Source organism: Dasypus novemcinctus, chromosome 18, assembly GCF_030445035.2.
Source record: "Dasypus novemcinctus isolate mDasNov1 chromosome 18, mDasNov1.1.hap2, whole genome shotgun sequence".
NCBI classification, from domain to species: domain Eukaryota; kingdom Metazoa; phylum Chordata; class Mammalia; order Cingulata; family Dasypodidae; genus Dasypus; species Dasypus novemcinctus.
In genome coordinates this window covers 62,765,782-62,790,166 of record NC_080690.1, presented here as the reverse complement: position 1 = coordinate 62,790,166, position 24,385 = coordinate 62,765,782, and the positions used below count along the sequence as shown (strand labels likewise).

At 48.9% G+C, this 24,385-nt stretch overlaps 2 long non-coding RNA genes across 3 annotated transcripts; one reads left to right on the top strand and one right to left on the bottom strand.

The window, feature by feature from the left end:
- Positions 1–839: 839 nt before the first annotated feature.
- LOC111766815 (uncharacterized) lies at positions 840–6,867 on the bottom strand. 2 transcript variants are annotated; one of them, XR_009181600.2, is made up of 6 exons: positions 6,689–6,867; positions 6,338–6,441; positions 5,477–5,810; positions 4,978–5,146; positions 3,441–4,167; positions 840–2,714 (listed from the first exon to the last, which is right to left on the bottom strand). It is a non-coding gene; the product is annotated as an uncharacterized lncRNA (long non-coding RNA). The 2 variants fall into 2 exon arrangements; XR_009181598.2 differs by having other exon boundaries at positions 6,338–6,867.
- On the top strand, positions 6,439–23,774 carry LOC131274360 (uncharacterized). Its single transcript, XR_009181606.1, has 3 exons — positions 6,439–6,613; positions 23,256–23,287; positions 23,400–23,774. It is a non-coding gene; the product is annotated as an uncharacterized lncRNA (long non-coding RNA).
- Positions 23,775–24,385: the final 611 nt, after the last annotated feature.

The window sequence follows — 24,385 nt, the reverse complement described above, 5'->3', positions numbered from 1 at the left end:
ACAGCACACGGCCTGTTCCATTTGCTGGCATCACTATGGGGAAGGGCCTGGCAGGGACACACTGGAAGCTCCTTCTGCTGACTTGAGTGAATTGGCTCATGATGGAGCTTCACGGGGAGGGTGGGCCTGGCTACAGGGGGTGGTGGGGAGGGAACAGGACGGTCAGCCATCAGCAGGACTATGTGGAAAAGTGTAAGGGGAGGAGGAAGTGGTGCAGAACTGGGGCAGTTCCCAGCTGGAATGAAAGGAAAGGAAGATGAGGAACAGGGAAGAAGCAGAGAGAGCCATGGCATGCCCATGGCATGAGCAGGTGGGTTACAAGTGACTCAAAGACCCCAAAGACCAAGAGCCCCATGTGGCCCCAGAAACAGGACAGCTCATCCCTGAACACCCCACCTGGCCAAGCAGCCCAGGTCATCCTGGACTCAGCCCCAGGGGGTCAGAGGTGTGGGACAGAGGTCTCAGCCCTGAGGGACAGGGCTCCAGTGTGGCCAGATTCCTAAATCTGCACCAAGGCTCCAGCTCTGAAGAAAATGTGGCTCATTCATTAGTTCAGTCACTATTCATCCCTCCTCCATCTAAGAGCATAAGAGAATTTGTTTCTTGTTGGGCCCTGAGCTGGTTGAAGGACATGCAGTGGGGAAAGAGAAAGCAAAGTCCTTTTATCCAGTCGGGGTGACACCAACACATCAGCAAACAAACCAACCCATGATTTCCTGTCTATGTAGTGAGCACATGGAGAGGCCACCGGGGAGGTGCCTGGACATTCCAGGCACGGACTCTGTTGATGCAGTAACTAGTTAGCCTAACACTGACTAGTTCTCCCCTTGCTCTCACTTCCCAGATGGAAATCTCTCCCTCCACATTAGGAATGTTCATGAGGAAAGGATCTGAAGTAAAGGCTGCTCTCTGGACCTGCAGATGCCTAATTAGGCCACGTGGGGAAGAAAGGTCAAGGCTGTGCCTACAGACAGATCAAGACTTTGATCTGCCCATCATGGCCCACAGGACCCCAATTCAGTGACTATGGCATCCCCTAGCACCTCAGTTTCCCCTCCATAAAACACAAAATATGATAACTGGTATGTGGTTTGTCACATTGTCTATGAGTTAACTTTATTTATTTTATTTTTTTATTTTTTAAGATTTATTTATTTCTCTCCCCTTCCCCCGCCCCTCGCCCAAGATGTCTGTTCTCTGTGTCTATTTGCTGCGTGTTCTTTGTCTGCTTCTGTTGTCAGTGGCAAGGGAATCTGTTTCTTTTTGTTGTGTCATCTTGTTGTGTCAGCTCTCCATGTGTGCGGCACCACTCCTGGCAGGCTGCACTTTCTTTTGCGCTGGGCAGCTCTCCTTATGGGGTGTACTCCTTGAGTGTGGGGTTCCCCTATGGGGGGACACCACTGTGTGGCACGGCACTTCTTCCTCTCATCAGCACTGTGCATGGGCCAGGTCCACATGGGTCAAGGAGGCCCAGGGTTTGAACCGCGGACCTCCCATGTGGTAGACGGATGCCCTAACCACTGGGCCAAGTCCACTTCCCTGTGAGTTAACTTTAAAATCCTTGCAATCACCTGATCCAAAGCTTGGTTGGAGAAGCCACACAATTAACAGCACTTGTTATAATTTTCCTCCATGGAGGGCTCCCTGGGCTGACCCCTGGTGGACAAGAAGCGTCTTCTCTCCCCTGCTCCTCCTCTGGGGACGCTGACCTTCCTGGGGCCTCTCCCACGCTCCCCAGGACAGTCAGCTCACAGCTTGTGACCGTGTGTGTCTGGGCTCTCCCTGCTGGGTCTCAGGGAAGGCCTCAGCTCTGCCAGGGCCTGATGGAGCCCATGGGGCTGAGCCCTGGCTGCTGACCAGCTCCAGGGGCCATGGGGCTCGGGCAGCTGGGAAATCCTTGCTCCAGTCAGCCCTGCCCTTAGCCACACCCAGGCCTGGCCATGGCTCCCCAGGTCACCTGGAGTCAGAAGCCCTGCACAGGGGTCTGGGAAGGGGCTTCCTGGGCTGAGCTCCTCCATGGGATTCCAGGGGCCCCTCAGGGCAGCGCCCAGCTGAGTCCCACAGGGTCTCTGAGGGCCAAGTTCACGGGGAGGGACTCAGGGTGGGCCTGAGACCAAGCTCCCTCTGCTGAGTGACCCCCAGCAGGTTGGGCCTTTTCTCTGCAGCAAATGTCTGCAGAGTCTGGATTTGGGGAGGCAATTCTGATCTAACGCAGTTTGTCTCCCCTGTGTGGATCCTGCCCTCCACGCTCAAACCCCAACACAGGGAGGGAATGCAGAGGGGGTGTGGGCCCAGCAACGCATCGACCTGCCCATCTCTCCCCCAACACACAGAGGTCACAGAAGGTCACTCACAGTATACGCGGATCTGACCAGAGGCTAAGTCACTCTGTAGGTTTCTCTTTATGACTTGTAGGATGTAGATTCCTGAGTCACTCTGGGTGACCTACTGGAGCTGCAGGGATCCACTGGGGTATATGGTCTCTCGACCACTGTGGGCAGGTCCTGGGGTTGTTTGTTGAGTGTCTGTTACATATGCTAAAATGTTATAGTTGGGGTCCACCTTGTCCCCTTTGTGCCAGTTGTAGCCATAAGGATTCTCTGGCTGAATGTGGACAAGCAGAAGAACATCGCTGCCTTCAGCAGCATCTGCTGGCACAGATTCAATCGTGAGCTGGGCTGTGAAGGGCCGGCTCCAGAAGATCAAAAGTGAGACTAGGTGGGAAGAGAGAAAGTAAGTCAATACTCGGGCATGTTCTGGGGTGGAGCGATGGCTCCTGGAGACTGAGCAGGTCTCTCCCCCGCTCAGGCACCTGCTCACACCAGGGCTTGTCCTGGGGGCCTTCCCTGCGGCCTCCTCTCCAGCCCCTCTCTGTTCCCCTCTCTGGCCCCCTCCCCCCATCTCCTTGAGGCGCCATCAGCACCTGACATCACATTCTCCTTCAGTTTGCTTGTCCTTCTTCAGGCCCCATAAACGTGAGCTCCTTGAGGGCTGGGGCTTGTCGTGTTCCCTGTTGACTCCCCAAAGCCTGAGCACCCTGTACTGTGAGAGAAGGAGATAATGCATGTTCCCAGGGCCCTGCAGGACTGGTGTTTATTTAGCAGTAAATATAAAGACCAATTCCGAGTTTCCTGGATGGGCATTGGTTGGTGTCCCTTGTCATTTTCTTCTGGAGTGTCCCTGTGACAAAAATAATTTTTGTTCAAAATAATATGACCAGTGATGACTAATTTGGAAAACTTGGAGCAATTGTGGTTTTTGTCTCTCTTACCAATTGCTTTCCTGGGATTCCGCTGTTGCCGAGAGCCCCCGTTTTTCTCATCCCCTCCGTGAAGGCTCTGAACCGCAGCCCTCTCTCCCCTGTCAGACCTGGCCCCCCAGGACACCCAGCCAGTCTCTGCTTTCCTCGCCCCCCACACCAGGGTCCAGTCCCCTCTCACCTGTGAGCAGGGGCCCCTGCCAGGGGGTGCGCTCTCTGCGGGGAGGGCCTGAGCGGGACTCCATGGGTCTTTGCTGCCTGCGCTGTGCCTCCCTGTGTGGAGAAGATTCTGGCCCAGGCAAGCTGCAGACACAGCTGCCCCTGCCCCACGGGCTCTGGGCCCTTCCCCCCTCTGCCCTGAGCCTCCTCCCGGGCAGGCAGGGTGGGGTCTGCTCTGCCCTTGTCTCCTCCCCTCCCCTTGCAGCCTCCTCTGTGTTTTCCCTTCTTTCCCTTTCCTTCTGTGCAATTTCCTTTCCCTGGGAACTACCAGGGACTCTGCTCTCTCCCTCCATGATTCTCCACCCCAAACACACGCACACACTCACATTTGCACACAGTCACACTCACATTCACTTGTCCTTGTTTGGGGCGTGCACAACCCCAGGCCTCAGTGTCCTGGGAGTTTCCTATGATCTGGCTGTCCCCTCCTCTGCTGCCAACTTCAATCTCCTGAGCAGGAGCCCACAGAATTTTATTAGGAACTGTCCTCACAGGGTTTTCACCTTGACTTTGCATCAGATTCTCCTGTGGAACTTTATAAGAGGGAGTGAGATGCCCAGGGGACACCCCAGAAATGCTGCTTCAGCAGGGACCAGGGAATGTGGACGCCCATCCAGGATGAGAGCCAGTGGTCTGGAGGAGGAGGGGTGGCTCTTCACCAGCCCCCTGCACCCCGTGATCTGAAGATCCTGTAAAATGCAGATTCCACTCCAGAGGTGCTGGCCTCACCTGAGCCTCTGCATCTAACAGGTTCTGAGCTGAAGTGGAAAACACTGGCTGGTTGACCACACTTTGAAGCAGGACAGCAGGGGACCCTCCCTGAGTGGACCGCACCCCCACCTGCACTGACCCCCTGCTCCTTTGTGGACCTTCCTGGGCTCTCAGCACTAGGGGGTCATTTCACTGTGTGACACAGAAACCCAACAGGGCTCTCCGGGCTCCCAGTTTTCTCACATGTGCTGGAAGGTTGAATTTCTACCCAGTGAGAAGCTCACAGACGTGGCTCTGGGGGCCATGAGGGGCAGGTGATGATGAGGGTAAGGGGGTCCCTCCTTCCATCTCCGGGGTCACAGCCTGGCCTCTGCTTCTATGGACTGAGTCTCTAGTTTCTGGGTCTCAGAGGCACTGGCAGGACCTGGGGAGGTGGGGGCAGGTTACTCCTTGTCCTGGAGGAAGGGTCTGCATGGTGGGGGCTGGTGGGCTTTGGGCCCCATGTCCTCAGGGAAGGTGACAGTGAGACCCTCCCTGTCTCTGGCTCAGCCCTGGGCAGAGGCTGTCCGTGTCCTCTCTGACTGTCCAGGGGCCTCTGGCCTCTGCCCTGCTGACTCCTGTGGCCACCCCGCTCTTCCCATGGGTGAGGCCCAGCAGGGAGGGGCACCCAGAGACCAGCACACAGGGCTCTCAGGGGCCCCAGGAAGGAGCAGGCAGGACAGAGAGGCTCCCAGGGGCTCCCAGATGCGCCTGTGGGAGCTCAGGATGGAAATCAGGCTCCTTCTCACCTCCTCACCCAAGGCCAGGTTCAGGCCTCAGGGGAATCATTTCCTGTGCTGCTCAGTGTGTCCTGCTGGCGCCCCCTGGAGTCCATGAAGAGACCTGCAGCCAACGTCCCTGGCTGCCCCAGGCTCCAAATGGTGGCCTCCTGAGTCCTGATGGGCTCCGACCTCCAGGCTGCAGAGTCAGCCCCGGGTCATGTTCGCTGGGGGTCCCCCGCCGCCCCGACTCCACCCAAGTGCAGGGTGAGCCCCGGAGTGGACGTGCATCATCAGAGTGTCAGGAGGGCCATTGCCTCAGGAGGAGCTCCCTGTGCCTGAGGTTGAAGGCCCTGGGGTGTCCCTGGAGGCTGTTGGTGGGGATGGCCTGGAGCTGGTGCCCTGAAGGCCCGTGTTTCCCTCCATCCCAGCCCTGGGCTGTGGCATCAAAGCCACCCCTGCCCCTTCTGTCATCTCCTCTAGTCCCTCCTCAGCCCCCGGAACCAGAACAGCTCCCCTGGAGACTCACTGGGTCCTGGGGCTCCTCTGTCAGGGAGAGGAGGCCGGTGGGACCCTCCAGCCCCTCTGCGATGGAGACAAAGGCAGGTGCTGTGTGAGCCTTTTCCCAGCCTGCACGTGAAGCTCCCGCATCCCCACGACTCCTGGGGCTGGTGGGATGGACTCAGGGACCAGCCAGGGCTCTCCACAGCCCAGGGTCCCGGGCTGGGCGACCCTCCCTAACCGCTCTGTGCTCACGGGGCTCCTCCCCTGGTGGCAGCTCTTAGACCTGGGATCTCGAGTTGTGTGTCAGGTCAGGTTCTTGGTGAGGAGAGGAAGGACTCGGGCTGTGGGCTCAGTTCCTCCTGGAGAAGTGAAGTGACCACAGGTTAGAGATGGGCTGGGTGTGTCAGTTTCCTGGGAACAAAGCGATTAAGGACTTCTCACTGACGGGGAAGTGCCAAGTGTCCTTGTGGCATGAATAGAGTCGCCCTGGGGTGGTGACCTTTTAGGTGAGGTCAGGAGCACGAGTGGACGTTGTCGGGGAAGGATGGCGGGTGTGGAGGGTGGAGGCTGCAGAGCAACAGCCTTCAGCTGGAGGAGCTGACAGGGTCCAGTGCCGGGGGAGATGTGAAAGCGAGGATAACCATGGGTTGAGGTGACCTGGTGGGGGTGGAACCCTGCGGGCTGTGGGCGCCGCTGAGGGAGGCTCCGCGCTGCGGGGCGCTCGGCCGCCCCCTGGTGGACAAAGAGGACAGTGCGGAGCAGAGGCCCCTGCAGGCGCTGTTGCGTGTCTTTAGTCAAGGTCAACCTGTAGACGTATCAGGGGCCATATGCCACGTCAATGCCCCGCCGTCCGTGCCTCACCCCTCCCGAGATGACCCCAACTCACATTTCTAGGAACTCGGGCCCGTGCGTTTCCGTCTCTGGCGTGCTACGCTGTGACGTCCTCGGGCGCCGTGATGTCTGAGGCCCGAGCGCGGGGCGGGGGAGGGTCTGGAGCAGAAGGGGAGGAGCAGGAGCCAGGCCTGTCAGGAGGGCGGGTCTGTGCCAGGGAGCGAGAGCGAGAAGGAGAAGCCGCCTTCGCTGTCATGCCAGGGCCTGGGGCAGGAGCAGGGGTCCTGACTCTGGGCAGACAGCGCCCTCACCTGTCCGTTGCCGGCGTCAGGTAGGCGGGAGCTCCTCCCCTCCTGCTCCTCAGCACCTGGGCTCAGGCGCACCTTGGGCCCTGCCGAGTCCTCACCTGCTAAGTCCCCGTGGGCAGGGCTGTGGCTGCTGCTCTGTCCCTATCGGTGTCCCCGGTGCTGAGATGGCTTCTCACGCCAGGCTGGACGCCCACAGGGCCTAGATTTCCTCCTCGCCTCCCTCCTCCCTCCCCATTTCTCGGTGTTCTGTCCTGCAACCCTTCTCCCTGGGCCTCTGCTGAGGGCCTCCCCTATCCACCACGCCCCCTATCCCCGCCCATCACAATCTGCTCGGCTCCACTAGACCCTCCCCTTTCTTCTGAGGCCCTGTATCCCTGTAAGGAAGCAGGGAGAGGGCGCGGTGGCGCTCTCCAAGGTGCTGCCCTTTCTGGACCTAGTACTAATGAGCAGTCCTGGGACCCACCAGGACGAAGGTCCCTGGAGGGAGTTCTCTTCCCGGGGTGCCTGGCTTACAGGATAGAGTCCAGCTCCTGGAGTGGGAAGGGGTACCTCCAAACTACAGGAACCCAGCTCCACCCTGCCCACCAGCTCCTCCGTCTCCGGGAGTCTCTCTCTGTAACTCTTTCCCTTGTGCTATCCCTGAGCCTGGCAAAGTCCTTATTTCAAGGCTCAGCCTGGTCAGAGTGTGGTGTGGAGACCTTTGAGCCCCGTCCTAGCCCCCAGCACAGAGCCTGCATCACAGGACGGGTCAGGTAAAGTCAGAGCCATGGGAAGATGAGTCCTGCGGGTGGTCCTGTGGCTGAGACCCCCTTTACCCCCTTCCCCAGGACATTCTCCAGCCTCTGCACACCAAGGCAGCCCAGGCCTCATTTTCTCATGGAAGAGGTGAGATCTATAGAATCCCCACCTCTGGGGACCCTAGTTGCAGGAAGCACTGTGGGAGGCACCAGCCCAGGCCCCTTGGTCCATAATGTCATTATTGTAGATTTTGAGAGAAGGTAGTGGAGTCTGAAAGTAAATGTGAAATATTTAGCAGACTTTCCTCCCTGGGGTTGGCCTTACCCCTACCCAGGGAGCATTTGGAAATCGCCTGCAAAGGTGTTTTGGATTCTGTCAATACCAAGAAAAAGTTTCCAGCATTTAGAGGGTGGGAGAGACAATAAACATTGTGCAAGACTCATCCCACATGGTGAGGAGTTTCCCGTCCAAATACCACCTGTGCCCCCACTGAGACCATCAGAGCCCAGCCCCTCCTTACACCTCACGACAGTGAAGTGACTTGTTTCAGGTTCAGTGATTGCCAAGCAGAAAACATCAATATGAAAGCTAGAGTTTCAGATTCCCCTGCAGGAGTCTGTATCCGAAATAATTGTCTCCCTTGAACATGGAAGCAAAGGTTAATATTTCAGCCACAGTTTTGATGTTCTAGAAATCTTTGTTTCTCAGAAAATAATATATTTTCATTTATTTATTGAGCTGCTATAATAACACATAACTTGCACCCAATGGAAAAATGGAAAAACATTTGGAGAACATGCACACCTAGAAGAGGGTAGTGCAGATCTGTGGTGATTGGTAGGCTTGTGTGCACCTCTCATCCAGTTTTATCATCCCCAACTTATGTCCTCAGCCAATATGTATACATGGTTTCCATCTTCTGTCTCCACACCATGAGAGAAGTGACTTTAATTTTGTTACAGTTCATACTCTGACTTGACAACTTGTGAATATCATGAAATTCATGGTTAAAGAGTATTTACAGATGCTTTGGATGGAAAGAGTAATGCACGTGGAGTGTCCAAATGACTTCTGACCTGGGCTCTGGCCACCTCTACTATGTCAGTGTTGTTATTTTCTATTTACTTTACTTAAACAAATGACATTGTGCTACACAAGTGTTGTACATGTAATTTTAAAATTTGACATGGGTTTTTGGTGATGTACCCTTCATTTTCCTTTGTAGCTCTAATTATAGTTCTCAAGTGGGTTGATTTTTCCCACAGGGGATCATTCACTTAGGTCTAGAGTCATTTTGAGTTGTCAACACTGGAGGTGGGGCGTCCACTACTGGGCTCCAGTGGTTAGAGGCCGGGATGTTGCTAACACCCTACGATGCACCCTACACCCTTGACAACAAGTCACCTGGCCCAACATGGAGGTGATGTCTAGGTTAGAAACCCTGCTCTGGACCAGACCTTATTCTGCATCTCTGAAAGAATGTGGGGTTTCTGATAAGAAAGCTGCCTCCTGTTACTATTGTACTTACTGCTCTTCATGAAAACAGCTCTTCAGAGTTACACGTGGGGAAACAGGTGAGGTGGAGAGAAAGGCTGCCTTCCTGGCACGTCTGCTCCCAGGGCAGGGAGGACGGAGTGGGCAGGGAGGGGGCAGACACGGCCCCTGATGGGCACCAGCCTCCCCAGTGTGGACAGGGGACAGCTCAGGAGGAAGGGCCCTGCCAGCCTCCTCCTGCATCTGCCACAGCGACCTCGGGCCTCCAGCTCCTTTGAAGAAGGGCGCAGGAGCCCCGTGGTGACTGCCACCTCCTTGAAGTGTGGGCGGGAAACCTGGGGCTGCTGATTCAGCGTGCAGAGGCCGAGGCAGGCTGAGGGCCTACCTGGGGGGAGGTGCGGGGAACGCAGGGTATTTCTGGGGACACTGATGCCTTTGGGGCTGGCAAAGGTGGGGGCCGAGGTGGTGAGAGGTGCGGGGAGGACAGGGCACCCTTCCGCCGTGATGAAGGGGGACTGGGACCCGATACCACCGTCGTGGTGGTCATCGAGGCTGGAGGCGCTTTCCACTGAGAAGCCGTGCGGTTCCTTACTGGGACGCGGTCTCGCCAACCCAGGGAGAGTTACCTGAAGTGGCCTGTCAGGTGTGCGCCGCCCCAGGAGCCGCGAGGGCCGGGGGGGCGTGAAGATCGCGCCTCCTGAGCGCGGAGGGGCCGCTCGGCATCCCGGGGCAGGTCCCAGCTCTGGGGGGCTGCACCCTTGGGGAGCGCGCAGGATGCTCTTCTCTGAGAGCCTGGACCAAAGAGGTAGATGAGAAGGGAGAGCGGCCCTCTGTCTTAGAGGGTCCCTTCCTCTGTGCCCAGGCTGGGACCCCGGAACAGAAGCCTCCGCTCCTGGAGGACAGCGTCTGGGAGGAGGAGACACCCACCTGCAGACCTCTTGGCTCCTAAGATCGGGGCCCCCAGACACCGCTGGAGACTGAAGTCCCAGCTGCTTTCTCCCTGCACAGCCAGAGTTCTCTCCAAGGCCACTTGTTCCACAGGCCACCTACCCCTGGTCTAGATGGCAGATCTGCCCATCTCAGGCTTCTCCTTTCCTTCCACCCTGTTCTTCCTCTGTGGAGCACCCGAGCAAAGACTATATACACTAGTTTTTTATTATCAGTTCATTGCTTGATGGACATTCGGATTTCTACTATTTGGGAATTTTAAGTAATGCTGCTATGGGCATTCACGCTCAAGATTTTCTTTCAATATAGGCTTTTCACCCCTTTTTAATTACTTTTTTCTTAAAGCAGTTGTAGGTTTACAGAAAAAACATGCAAATAGTACATGGAACCAATATAACCCCTCACATACTCACTTCTCTATTGTTATTATTTTTAATTTATTGAAGTACATCACCCAGAGATAAACATACATAAACAATAAGTAGATAGCAATAGTTGTGAACTTACTAAACAAAAATGCATAACATCCTACAGAGCTCTCATACCTCACCCCAATACCAATACCTTGCATTGTTGTGAAACATTTTTAACTAATGATTAAAGAGCATCCTCAAAACACTACTACTATTTTCCCCCAATACACCCTATTATTATTATTTTTATATCATTTATACATGAACATACATAAACAATAAATATATAGTAATAGTTGTGAACTTACAAAACACACATCCATAGCATCATACAGGGGCCCCATAGGTGAAGCCACCAGCAGCACCTTGCATTGTTGTGAGACATTTGTTACAAATTAGAAAGATTGTCAAAATTACTATTAACGATAGTCCTTATTTTACATTTGGTGTATTTTCCCCACAACCCACCCTATTATTCTTTTTTAAAAATATTTTTATGACAGGAGTTGTAAACTTCCAAAACAATCATGCACATGTGCAGAATTCACAAGCAACACCCCTCTATCAACATACCACACCATGATGGAACATTCGTTACAGATTATGAGATAATATCATCAAATTATTACCAGGTCCACAGCGTATATTTGGCATACTTTTTCTGTACTCTTCCATTATCAATGCAATACATCTTTGGCATAGGTGCATGAATATTTCAATAGTATACATATATTTTCTAAAATTTATTTATTTCTGTCCTCTTCCGCACCTTCCCCCCCCCCCCCCCCGCCCCATTGTCTGCTCTCTGTGTCCATTTGCTGTGTGTTCTTCTATATCCGCTTGCGTTCTTGTCATGCAGCACTGGGAAACTGTGTTGCTTTATTTGTTGTGTCATCTTGATGAGTCAGCTCTCTGTGTGTGTGGTGCCACTCCTGGGCGGTCTGTGCTTTTTTTGCGTGAGGTGGCTCTCCTTGCAGGGTGCACGCTTTGCATGTGGGGCACCCCTATGCTACGGACACCCCTGTGGGGCACGGAACTCCTTGTGTGCAGCAGCACTGCACATGGGCCAGCTCACCACACGGGTCAGGAGGCCCTGAGTGTCGAACCCTGGACCCTCCCTATGGTAGGCAGACACTATCAATTGAGCCACTATCGCTCCCATACATTAGTATTATTAACCACTGTCCATAGTCACTCCAGCTGTATTTTTCCCATGCTTCTCCACATTCCCACCACCCTGCAATAGTGATGTATATCTGCTCTAGCTCAAAAGGACACTATTGCATCTGAACCATTAACCACAATTCTCATCCAATTCTGGGTTAACTGTGCTATTCAGTCCCTGGATTATTCTCCAGTGTTCTGTCATTTGGCATTTACATCCCTAGACTACCCTTTTCAGCCACATTCCTATTGATAAACCAGCTGTTACTCACTATGTGTTCCAATCAACTCTATACATTTCCACACTATTACAGTAAAGCTCATTAGAACTTCTACATACATAAAACATCAGTAGTCCATCTCAGTCCTTCTCTTACCTCCTTTAAGAATCCACCACTTACCACCGGGTCTTGAAAATATTTTCCTACATTTTCTTCTAGAGGCTTTATAGTTCTTACTTTTATATTTAGGTTTTTGATCCATTTTGAGTTAATTTTTGTGTTCGGTGTGAGATAAGGGCTCTCTTTCCTTCTTTTGGTTATGGATTACCAGTTCTCTTAGCATGATTTGTTGAATGGACAGTTCTGCCCGAGCTGGGTGGCTATGACTGGCTTGTCAAAAATCACTTGACCATAGATGTGAGGGTCTGTTTCTGAACCATCAATTTAGTTTCATTGGTCTATGGGTCTGTCTTTATGCCAGCACCATGCTGGTTTTTTTGGGTGTGTTTTTTGAAGATTTTTATTTATTTACTTTATTTCTCTCCCCTCCCCCACCCCCAAACCGGTTGTCTGTTCTCTGTGTCTATTTGCTGCGTTTTGTTTCTTTGTCTGCTTCTATTGTAGTCAGCGGCAGGGGAATTTGTGTCTCTTTTTGTTGTGTCATCTTGTTGTGTCAGCTCTCCATGTGGGTGGCGCCATTCTTAGGCAGGCTGCACTTTCTTTCACGCTGGGTCGTTCTACTTATGCAGTGCACTCCTTGTGCGTGGGGCTCTCCTATGCGGTGGACAACCCTGAGTGGCATGGCACTCCCTGCACGCATCAGCACTGTGCATGGGCCAGCTCCACATGGGTCAAGGAGGCCTGGGGTTTGAACCGCGGACCTCCCATGTGGTAGGCAGATGCCCTAACCACTGGGCCAAGTCCATTTCCCACCATGCTGTTTTTACCACTGTTGCTAGGTAATACGATTTAAAGTCCGGGAATGAGAAGCCTCCAAATTTACTTTTCCTTTTTAAGATGTATCTGGTTCTTCAGGACTCCTTACCTTTCCAAATAAATTTGATAATCATGTTTTCCATTTATTTTAAAAATGCTGGTGGAATTTTTATCAGGATTGCATTGAATCTGTATATCAATTTGAGGAGAATTGACATCTTAATGATATTTAGTCTTCCAATCCATGGGCCTGGAATGTTCTTCCAGTTATTTAGATCTTTTTGATTTCTTTGAACCATGAGTTGTAATTTTCTGAATACAAGTGCTTTACATCATTGGTTAAGTCTATTCATGAATATTTGGGTTTTATCTGTCATATTTTATTTTCACCACTCTTTTGACACTTTTAGTGACTTTTATTGATATAATCTTCATTTCTAGACACTCTTCCAGGCCTTTCCCACCTGTCTTTTATTATAGGTTGTAGCACAGCCTTTAGTATTTCCTGGAAAGCTGGTCTCTTGGTTACAGACTCTCTCAGTTTCATTTCTCTGTGACCATTCTCACCTGGCCCTCATTTTTGAAAGACAATCTTGCTGCATAGCAGATTCTTGGCTGGAAGTTTTTCTTTTTCAGTATCTTAAATATGTCATACCACTGTCTTCTTGCCTCCATGGTTTCTGGTGAGAAATCAGCACTTAATTTTATTGGGATTCCTTATATGTTATGCTTTGTTTTTCTCTTGCTGTTCTCAGAATTCTCTCTTTGTCTTTGGCATCTGACGTTCTGATTAGTATGTGTCATGGACTCAGTCTATTTGGATTTATTCAGAAAGGAGTACATTGTGCTTCTTGGACTTGGATATCTATGTCCTTCAATAGGGTTGGGAAATTTTCTGCCATTATTTCTTCAAATACTCCTTCTGCCCTTTTCCCTTCTCTTTTCCTTCTGAGACACCCATGGCATGTATTTTGCACATCTCTTTTTTTTTTTTTTTAGAAGGAACAGATTCCTTTTCTGTGTTTCTACAAATGTTTTTATTCTATTTTCCTTCTCGAATGGTTGGACATAATGTGTGCTCTTTTGATAAAAACACATTTAGAAGTGAGAGAAGAAATGACATTAGGCCTTTGTTCACTTGGCTCCCATCCATTAAAAAAAAAAAGTTAAAAGGACTTAAAAGGAAATATTTTGCACATCTCTTGCTGTCATTTAGTTCCCTGACACCTTGTTCATTTTTTTCCATTCTTTTCTTCATCTGTTCTTTTTCATGTTTGCATTCAGAGGCCATTTCTTCAAGCTCACCGATCCTTTCTTCTGCCTTCTCAAATCTGCTATTATGATTCCAGTTTATTTTTTATTTCATTTACTGTGTCTTTCATTCCTATAAGATGTGCTATTTTTCTATGTATGCTTTCAAATTCTTCTTTATGCTCATCCATTGTCTTCTTTTTTAAAATTTTTTGTCTTTATTTGATTTTTTTAATGTTACATTAAAAAAATATGAGGTCCCTATATACTCCCCACCCCTCTCCCCCACTCCTCCCCCCAAAACAACAACCTCCTCCATCATCATGAGACATTCATTGCATTTGGTGAATTCATCTCTGAGCACCGCTGCACCTCATGGTCAATGGTCCACATCATAGCCCATTCTCTCCCACAGTCCACCCAGTGGGCCATGGGAGGACATAGAATATCCAGTAACTGTCCCTGCAGCACCACCCAGGACAGCTCCAAGTCCCGCAAAATCCCCCACATCACATCTCTTCCTCCCACTCCCTAACCCCAGCAGCCACCATGGCCACTTTCTCCACACCAATGCCAACTTTTCTTCGATTACTAATCACAATAGTTCATGAATAGAATATCAATAACTCCATTCTAATCCATATTCTATTCCTCCATCCTGTGGACCTTAGAATGGTTGTGTCCACTCCACATCTGTATCAAGAGGGGGCTTAGATTCCATATGGATGCTGGATGCAATTCTCCTGCTTTCAGTTGTAGGCACTCTTGGCTCCCTGGTGTGGTGGTTGACCTTCTTCACCTCCATGTTAGCTGAGTGGGGTAAGTCCAATAAACCAGAGTGTAGGAGTTGCAAGTCTATTGAGGCTCAGGGCCTGGCTATCACATGGTCAGTCCAGAGATTCAGGTCCCCTGGGTATACATTAAACCCCAGCACCAACTACAGTTCTGGTAAAAGTAACTGCAGGGGCTTGGGAAACAAGGTTAACATCTGAGTCCAGCTCCATCACACAGAAACACATACCCAAAGTAGGGCCAACTGACATGGCACTGAACTCCATCTGCCATGACCATAGAACCTGTGGGTCTCTGTAGCCCTCAGAAGAACCAATACCTGAGATTGTGCCTACTTCATCTGTCTCTGGGACTCTGCTGAGGTGTGCATAAGGGCAACCCCTCTAATAAAATCCCAGCTCTTTTTGGAGACTCATAGCCATATAAACTCATTTGTCCTTTCCATTTCCTCCTTTTGTTAGGTCAAAAAGCATTTTTAACTCCTGGTATTACAGGTAGACTGAGATATTCTGCTGGTCTGAGTTGATCCTTTTATTCAAGGTCATTTTCTAGTTACATCATCAGCTGGTACTTGGTAGTAATCCCTCAGCACCAGGGAGGCTCATCCCTGGGAGTCATGTCCCACGCTGGGGGGAAGGCAATACATTTACCATTGTCTTCTTCATATCCTTGCTCTCTTTAGCCATCTCATTGACTTCATTAAGGAGATTTGTTTGAACATCTATATATTAGCTGTCTCAACTCCTTTATGTCATCTGGAAGCTTATCTTATTCCTTTAACTGGGTCATATCTTCCTGTTTCTTGGTGTGAGTTGTAATTTTTTGTTGGTCTTTTGGTATCTGGCTTACTGGAGTATTCATTCTGGGTGCAGTTACTCTCTTTAGTTTAGGGCTTTCTTGTCCTTTCTTCCTTGGTGGTTGTGCAGTAGGAGCCAAGGTTGTAGTTGGTGTTATAAGCTGTGGAGCCTCAAGCTGCCCTCATTGCCCAAGGCACTGATGAAGCTTCTCCCAACTTTCTCCTTTGCCAGGGGTAGGGACAGAGGCACAGCTGTGTGGAATAATCCAAGTGCAGACCTAGGCTGTAATTGTCCAGAGAGACTGATGAAACTTCATGCCCCTTCCCCCCCTTCCTGGGGCAGGGATGGAGCTCCAGGTGTGGGCTGCAATCTATGCTGTGGGGGTCCAAAATGACTGCAGTTGCCCTGGTAGACTTCCGACTATTCAGTCTGTGCTGGTGGAATGTACCTGCGGTTACATGGATAGGCTGGTACAGGGCCTGCCATCTTCCTCCCTGCTCTAGGTGGGGCTGAAGCCTAGACTAGGGCTGCAGGCCGATCTGGTGAAGGAAACCACTTTCCACTGTCACTGTGATTTTAGGTCAGCCTCATGCTGAGGGTAGAGTTAAGATGGTGGCCTGTTTTAGTCTTGGACAAGTTCAAAGTTTAACTGTTCTTAGGGTTACACTTTAGCCCACCAAATGTACTAAACAGTAGCTGAGGTTGGTGTCCAACAGTCTCTCCCCCCTCTCCCCATTTTTGTGAAGAGGAGCTTCCAATTCCAGCTACAGAACAGCTCCCAAGATGGCTTGTGCCTCCAGTGGAGGATGGGCACTGGCCTCTGCAGCAGGGAGTGCTGTACTTACTAATCTTCACTGCAGATGGTTACTCTCCTCCTTCCATTCTTTCAAAGAGGTTGCAGGATGCTCTTCTGTTCTCCTGGAGCCCCCAAACAGGAGCTTTAGATAGCTCTGGGTGATTACTAACTGCCCTGCCCCACTAGCTGACTCTAGGAGCTCCTTACTCTGCTGAACACTTGCCAGTTATCCCCCCTTCCACATTATTTTTAAAACAATTTTCCCATATATCACCATATTCTTAACTCCTTGTAGTTTAGTGCATTCCTATATTTATATCATTATTATTTTGTGTGTGTGTTCACTGCCTTTAATAAGAATACATTTGCCATGTTATCATCATGGAACGTAAAGTCAGTTAGAAAAGAGAATTTCACAAGCACAACAAACATCCTGGAGTATGTCAGCTACACCAGTAATGTCTGAGCAAACCAACTTGCTCATAAATCATTAATCTCCTCAAATGCAGGTACTGTGTTGTTTAACTTTTGTGACTCTTGCAGAGAAAATAAACATACTCTGCACATTGAAAGCCCTCATTTCTTTTGGATTAACACTTTAACTACATTCATCTATTTCAAGATGATATTAAAAAATTATTATACAGCTCCAGCACTCTGATTTATTGGACTTACTCCACTCAGCTAACATGGAGTTGAAGAATGTCAACCACAACACCATGGAGCCTAGAGTGCCTACAACTGAAAGCAGGAGGATTGCATCCAGTATCCATGTGGAATGTAAGCCCTCTCTTGACATGGATGTGCAATGGACACAACCAATCCAAGGTCCACAGGGAAAATGTGGCATTGGTGTGGGAAAAGTGGCCATGGTGGCTGCTGGGTGCGGGGAATGGGAGGAAGAGATGAGATGTGGAGGCGTTTTCGGGACTTGGAGTTGTCCTGAGTGGTGCTTCATGGACAATTACGGGACATTGTAGAACGTGGGAGAGTATGGGCTATGATGTGGACCATTGACCATGAGGTGCAGCGATGCCCAGAGATGTACTTACCAAATGCAATGGATGTGTCATGATGATGGGAGAGAGTGTTGCTGTGGGGGGTGTGGGGGTGGGGGCGGTGGGGTTGAATGGGACTTCATATTTTTTTAATGTAATATTTTTAAAAACTGAATAATAAAAAAAAATTAGAAGAAAAGCAAAATATATAATCCTGCAGTTATAAAAGAGCTAAACTGGAATCCATAATTAAGTTGGTCTCATGTTTATTTATAAGTATGACTCTAAAATAAACACTGCTTCTAATCAGCTCTGTCACCATGTGTTTAGGTTTGGTTTAAATACGCACGTTTTCAGTTGTGGGAGCCATTACGATGTTGTAGTCCATGCACTTTTCTTTAAAGGATCTTTGCGAGTCATCCAGTCGGTGCGGCGTTGTTGCCATTCTGTACAAGTCCCCGCATCTGTCCCTGCCTGGCGGGAGCCTGGTGCCTCGCTGGTGGGCGGTGGCGGCCGAGGCAGGGAGAGCAGCTGCGAGCGGGCGGCGGCCCCGGGGAGGGCGGTGGAAGCCCCGGCGGGGGCGGAGCCCCCACTCAGGGCCCGCGCTCCAGGGACCGGCGCCCGCGTCCTGCACCGCGTCTGGGCGGCCGCCGCCTCGCGTCCTGAGCCGGCCTCGCTGCCCTTCCCCGCCCACTCGCCAAACCGGCCCCGCCCTCGCCCCGCCCTCGCCCCGCCCTCGCCCCGCCCCGCCCTCGCCCTCGCCCCGCCCTTGCCCTCGCCCTCGCCCCGCCTCCTGGGCGGAGCAGCAGCCCCAGGAGCCCCGCCTCCAGGCTCCATTCAGTCGGAACCAGAGGCGACCTGGGACCCGAGGGCTTGGAGCGGCGGGCGGCGGCCTGAGCCCCGAAGCCGGCAGGGGACCAGGGGCTGCGGGGAGCGCAGGGGTGTCCTGAGAGGCGGGTGCTCCCAGGTGGGGGAAGGAGCCGGAGGAGGAGCCGGCGGCGCTGCCCTAAGGAGGGCGAGGAAGATGAGCAGAGTCCTGGGCACATCTGAGGACCAATTGCGAAACCCAGAATATACGTTTACGTTCTTACAGTCACTGAAAATTAGAAGATTGGGAAGATTCTGTTAATGTAGGAAGAGAGTGGTTCAAAGTAGAAGATGCAAGCAAAGTTCTCCAGGGTCATAAACCTGGACATGCAGAGTCTCTGGAGAAACTGAAGCTGGGTTGTTCCGCAACCAAAGGAAATTGCATAGTCCCTTCCCTTCCAGATAACAGTGCCTTGTTGGTAACTGCTGCTCAGACCTCTTTTTACGAATCTCTCTACTAATTTGCTTTTATTTTTCATAGCTGGTATTATGTAAACTACCCGATAAAACCATTTCCCCTGTGACTCAAAAGTAGTTTAACCCCAAGTGTAACTACAGAGTTGGTGACTTTAGGGGGGTATTGTTACAAAATGCATGGAGTAAGTACATCTTCTCATGAGCTCTGTATTCATGGAATTTGATTTAGTTTGCTCAGTGGCCAGCTCCCTTTATCAATCTCTTTGTACAGAATACCCTAGGAGCTATATTTTTCTCAAGATAAATTGCTTTTAAAACATACTTTGTTTTAAATATAGTTAACGCCTCTTTGGTTAAACTTCGCTGTCTCCTAATGGCCACAGGATTGGAATCTGACGTTGACTGCTCAAGCAGCAATGACTGTCATAGTGAGTAAGATGACTTTCTTGTTCATCTGTTACAGACCTACATTGTTAGAGCACCTTAGAATGGCCCATCTTTTACAGACTGTCAGTAGGTACTGTTTACCATATAGCTAACTTGGGGCACTGTAACATACCATGAATTAAGAATTATTTTCTTGTCTTTGTCTTGTACACTCTAAAAATCAAGAATGCCATCTGAAACATGTGGGTACTTTTTCTGAAACTCCTGCACTTCCCCCACCAGGTCAGAGAGGAGATGGGAGGAAAAACCTTTAAGATGTAGGATGGGGGAGAGTAAAAGATCATTCTATATGTACACTTAATTTAAACTTTTTGGAAATATTACCTGCTGAGCATAAATTAGAAAACAGAGCATTTTTTCCACAAATCGTTAACATGTAAAAAATACAATTGCTGCTAAAAAATAGAGTGCTGTTACACTTAAGGAAAGTTAGTGCCATGTTTTAAAACTGAGACCTCTTGCCATAAAGGCAGTTGAACTAAATGTAAACTTCAGTTCACAAATTAATGCTGTCAAGGGAATAAGTACAGTAGAAAATAACCAATGACATAATTTCGTTTTAAATTACATAATGTGATCAAATATGATCATCTTTGTACAGAGGTTCTGTATTCTGTGCTCTGGCTGTTTTGTTTTGTTTTCTAAAGGAAAGATTTAAAATTCCACATTTGCCACCTTCTATCAGTCTTCAGTAGGCTAGATATTTTTCCCAGTTATCTTTTAAAGTTCTTTAAACTATGTACTTAACACAGAGAAACTGGGTTGTTTTTCTATGTAAGACTGTTTCCCTTGAAATATTGTTACAAGTACTTTGGGGGATTTCTCTTCTATATGATATTCTTAGAGGAAACAATGCCTGATCTTATTTTACAAACTCTTGAACTGTGTGTTTGACATGTAAATAAGTTCAGTACTGATATCAACCATCTCTTGAAAAGTTGGCCTAGAAATATTGTTGTGTAATTTTCTTTTGTCAGAAATGTTTGGACTAAGTAGTGCACTGGGGCCAGGATTTTCTCCAGTGCCATTTAGCAAGCAACTGTCTTTAGTCTAGCAAAGTTGCCTGATCTTCTCTTTGGATAATGCAGCAGAATACTTTAGAGTTGTCCCACTTTAAATTCATGGAGGGTTCTTCTGAAACCCAGTCTAGCAAAATTAGAGGAAAGACCCTAAGGAAATTTATTTCTCTTAAGAGAAAAAGCCGACATCTTCGAGTTAAACCATTGAATCTACTAAAATAATAATGTCCACTATCTCAACTTCCAAAGTTTGTAGTGTTAGGACTGTCATTTGTGCTTTGGTGGTAGTTTGATACAATTGGGTAGATACATTTTTCAGTACCATGTGCCTCCCAAATGAAAAAAAAAAAGCACTAGTTATTGCAAAGACTTGAAGACATGAGGTAGAAACTGTCCTGCATGTTTTGCAAACAAGTCCCATTTTCCAACCAAGCACATGCCATTCCGTTTTCTAATGATCACACTATTGTATAAAACAACCACACTGAAGGGGGGAAATGATTGTTGTGCACACTTTGAATTGCTTTGCATAGATTTGAGGTAAGTAGTGTAAGAGTCTTGACTTTTTAAAAAATATTTGGAAACATCAAATAAATATGGAAATTTAAAAAAGAATCCACTAGCCCTAGAAACCAAAATACTAAACCAGTCCACAAAGTAGTCAGAAAAAAATGACATTGACTGGGGTAACTAGCACTCTCACGTAACAATGTGATATTCTGCAGCAACTGAAAGTACTTCAGAGCTGGCCTCCTGTCTTTTTTAGAACTAATTTCAACACAAGAACTTAAGGATGTGGATATTTTACCATTATCATGAGAATTTGGGTTGCATGTTTCTTTTGTGCTAACTTATGTCCCCTGAATGACCTGTTTCGTCAACTAGTCAATGGTAATTGGTCTCTAAGCAAATGAAGCCTGAAAGAAAGGAAGACAATATTCAAAATACAGTATTATTGTCTGAAATTCCTTCAATGATTTATTTTCCGCGTGTATGTGTCAGCTCAATTTGAGGTGTCTAAAGAAAATACCACCAATGACACCAAGCCAGCATCTCTTCATTGAAAGTTTAGGTTTTGCCCAGTATTCCCAATATATGGAAGAGTCTATACAAAAGTCAATGCTCCCCCAAGAAAGCCTTGGGCTGCCACACGCCTGTGGAGCAGTTGAATGGACATTTTAGTGTTTTCCCTGCTCTTCATTTTATATAATCCATATGCAACAAGTGCTGCAAAACCTGTCATGCCAATGAGTACAAATGGTGCCTCTCTAGCTTTGCAGATACATTTATAACCCTCATCTTCATCAGATGAAGGTACAGAAACGTGTGTCAGCTGACATAATGATTGGCTGACACCCCTGAAGCTGCCACCAGCTTCTCCCTGTATTTCTATTATTAACCATGATCTTCATCTGCTGCTAAAATCCCAGATACACATTCCCTAATTATCCTCCAGCTGTGCCCCAACTAACACCAAACTTCCCTAGACTGACCCATTCCAGCCACAGTCACATCCATAAATCAACAGTGTTTGTTACATTTTTATAATGGGCTACCATCAACTCCATCTATTATCAGATATTTACAACTGAACTTCTTAAACATTCATCCTACATCCAGATCAGTTCCCCCTCCTCAACCGACATTCCTTCTCCAGCCAACCTACTTTCCATAGCCCAACTCTGTAAGTCTACTCATCATATTTAGTTCCTATCAGTGAGACCATACAATATTCGTCCTTTTGTATCTGGTTTATTTCACTCAACGTAATGTCCTCAAGGCTCTTCCATGTTGCCATGTGCTTCTCCAATTCACTTCTTATAGGTGAGTAGTATTCCATTGTAGGTATATACCCCATTTTATTTATCCATTCATCAGTTGATGGACACTTAGGTAGTTTCTATCTTTCAGCAACTGTGAATAATGCTGCTATGAACATGGGTGTGCAAATATCTGTTCATGACCCTGCTCTCAATTCTTCTGAATATATTCCTAGTAGGGTGATTGCCGGATCTTATGGCAGTTCTATATTGCATTACAGAGGAACCGCCAAATTGTCTTCCACAGATACTTTTCCATTTTACACTCTCACCAACAGTGAAGGAATGTTGCTCTTTTTCTACATCCTCTCTAGCACTTGTAGATTTTTTTTTTTAATTCTTCTGAATAATGGGAAAGGATGCTGTTTGGAATGATGGGATTCCATTTCACCACCTTTCTGGATCTGGACCTCCTGGGGACCCTTCTGCTCTCCCGACAGTGAATCCCACTTTGTGGGCCCTGACAATAGGGAGATGGGAGGCCTCTTGGAGTGCGGGTCCAGTCACAGCGGCAGCAGCTCTGGGCTGGGAGTGGATGAGAGCAGACCCTGGTGGCCTTCACGGCGGGGGTGGCTCATGCTCCATCAGTCAGTACCAGAGCCTGCCTTTTAGGAGCGGCACAATGAGATAGGACATCAGCTTTCAGAAGTTTCTGAGGGCTGCAGAAACTACCAGAGACCACGTGTGTATGTTCAGGTGAGCTTTGAGCTCCTGTAGAACGAAAGTGAGCTGGACCTCAGGGCCTTTGCCATGCACCCGCCACACACCCGCTGGCGTCTCCTGACAGAAACAGGGACATCCCGGGAGCAGAGCAGTGGCAGCTCTGGAGCAACCCCCTCCACCCCCACACCCACCTCGGGGCCTAGAGGGGCTCAAGCCTCTGCTTCTCCAGCTGCTATCACAGGAGTTTGGCTCTGGGGAGGAGCAGCAGTCTCTATTTTTGTTCTTGCTTTTAAAGTGGGAAAGTGTCATCATTTCCACCAAGATATTGTAATGTTAGGTAGCTGTTATGGTGGTTTCAAGTTGTTTGTACCCCAGAGAATGTGTTCTTAAAGGTAATCCAGGGAAGCAGATGTGGCTCAAGTGATAGAGCCTCTGCCAACATATGGGAGGACCTGGGTTTGATCCCTGGGGCCTCCTGGTGAAAAAAAAGAAGAGAAAGCATGCCGTGTGGTGAACCAGGGCCCACATGGTGAGTGCGAGTGCCCGTGTGGTGAGTGCGAGTGCCTGTGTGGTGAGTGGAAGTGCCCACGTGGTGATCCAGTGCCTGGACAAGCAGGTCGTGCAGCAAGATGATGATGCAACAAAAGAGAGACGAGGAGAGAGTCAAGGTGAAGCACAGCAGAAACCAGGAACTGAGGTGGCGCAATTGACAGAGAATCTCTCTTGCCAGGATCGAATCCTGGTGAATCCTAGAGGACAGAAAATGAGAAAAGAAGACAACACAGACAGCAAAAAAATCTGGCAGGGTGGAAGGAGGGGAAGGGGGGTAAATAAATAAATAAATCGTTAAAAAGAAATAATGTTAATCCAGTCTTTTTTTTTAGGTACCAGAACTGAGGATTGAACCCGGGACATGGTATGAGGGAAGCAGCAGACACTCAACCACTGAGCCACATCTACTCCCCTGAGTTGTTTTCCTCTTTGTTTGCTTGATTGTTTGTTTGCTTGTTTGTATGTTTTGTTTTTAGGAGGCACCAGGAACCTAACCCAGGCCCTCCCACGTGGGAAGCAGGGGCTCCTCTACTTGAGACACATCCACTCCCCAGTCCATTCTTGTGGGTGTGAACCCATTGTAAGTAGGACCTTCCATGAGGCTTCCTCAGTTAAGGTGGGACTCACCTCAGTCAAGGTGGGACTTAAACCTTTTAATGGAGCCCTTGTAAGTGGAGTGAAATTCAGACAGAGAGAGAGAGAGCCACAGATGGAGCAGGCGGATACTGATGTCAGTGGAACCCGGAGAAGCCACAGTCTTTGGGGAGAAACCATCACCTTCATGACGCCTTGATCTGGACTTTTTGCAGCTTTAAACCACATGCTAATAAAGTCCCAGTGTTTAAGTGGAACCACGTCGTACTATTTGCTTGAGCAGTCTAGGAAACTAAATCAGCTTCTGACAGAGGGGCTTGTAAAAATGAACAAAATACACTTGACTGTTTTTTTAAGGAAAAAGAAAGCAACTAAATTAGGTTTAAAGTAAATAGAAATAGAGACCATTAATGTAAGTAATTGTCAAATCCCAGAGTGGTAACAGAATCTGCCGAGAGAGAAGGGTGGAGGGTGAATGGTGTGGACACTGAAGAGGACGCCTGAGAATCACTTCGTAAGGAAGCATCCAAGGCTTCTGCCATTCAGAGAGGGGCCACGTGTTGGGGAGCAGGGCTGCCACCAGCCAGTGGGGCTGTCCAGTCACCAGTGAATTCCATTTTTTAGGGTAGATTTTTATTTAAGGAATGTTCCCAAGGTATACAATGTTGAAATTAAAGAGCAATTCCCGTGCTAGAATTTTCTCTTTACTAGGACATTTCTTTTTAATGATAGAAATAGCTTTTCTTTCATAGTCAAGACTCTTTGTAGGAGGGTGAGAGCTTTAGAGTGGACCCTCTAATGCCCCACATTGTGGTTTTCTTATGTATTTTTCTTTCTAATGTCTACAGAATTTCCCATGTCCTACTTT